The 1001-nt window shown below is 46.0% G+C and overlaps 1 non-coding gene across 1 annotated transcript; it reads right to left on the minus strand.

Annotated features, from left to right (window-relative positions):
• Window positions 1–201: 201 nt before the first annotated feature.
• LOC118588155 lies at window positions 202–366 on the minus strand. The gene has a single exon (XR_004945551.1). It is a non-coding gene; the product is annotated as a U1 spliceosomal RNA (small nuclear RNA).
• Window positions 367–1001: the final 635 nt, after the last annotated feature.

Genomic DNA, 1001 nt, shown 5'->3' on the forward strand with positions numbered 1-1001 from the left:
TACACTTGACTTCCTGATTTAAGCTCCTTTCTTTTTCTTTCTTTCTTTCTTTCTTTCTTTCTTTCTTTCTTTCTTTCTTTCTTTCTTTCTTTCTTTCTTTCTTTCTTTCCTTCTTTCCTTCCTTCCTTCCTCCCTCCCTCCCTCCCTCCCTCCCTCCCTCCTTCCTTCCTTCCTTCCTTCCTTCCTTTCTTTCTTTCATTACAGGGGACAGCATGAACGGCAGTCCCCCACTACCACAAATTATGCAGTTGAGTTTCCTGCATTTGGGAAAATTGCAGTGGTCAACACACCCCAAGTGCAATGAGTGAGCCTCGCCCTGGGAAAACCACCTGCTTGATCATGGTATCTCCCCTGCCAGGTAAGTATTATGCTCCACTCTTAAGGCTAGTGAAGTCCAGTGTTCTCTGCCTCTCCATAACCTCTTCATTCCCTGACCATTGTCAGTTTTAACCATATTACTATCCAAATCAAATACTGTCACCAGGTCACCATTACTTTCCAAATGAACTTCAAATCCTTTCCCTGGTATCTAGAATCTTCTGTCACTGGTATCAACTTATCTTGCTCATCATACCTCCTGTGTCTTCTCATTAGCCAACTGGCTTTCCTGAAGTCCACACATACACACACACCCAAGCTTTGCTGACTCTTTCCCTTCTGGGGTTTCTCCAGCCTGAAGTACTCCATATTCTCTGTCCTGCCTGTCAAAAATCAACCATGGGCTCAAGGGTCATCTCCAAGCTGTTTCCCTTGTGAAGCCGGCCCTATATCTCTGGGCCAGAAATGAAAGCTCTATCCTCTCTGTCCTGTAGTAGGCTGTGTGCAGCTGTTGGGACCTGTCTGTTGTAACAGTCATCTCTGTGTCCAGGCTGGAGCCCCTGTGGGTCTGGTCTGAGTCTTGTTCATCATTTTTTGTTGTTTTTGAGACAAGGCCTTACTGTGTAGCCCAGACCTGTCCTGGAACTTGCTATGTACACCAGGCTGGCCTTGAACTTACAGAG

This window comes from Onychomys torridus, chromosome 7 (genome assembly GCF_903995425.1).
Source record: "Onychomys torridus chromosome 7, mOncTor1.1, whole genome shotgun sequence".
In the NCBI taxonomy this organism is placed as follows: domain Eukaryota; kingdom Metazoa; phylum Chordata; class Mammalia; order Rodentia; family Cricetidae; genus Onychomys; species Onychomys torridus.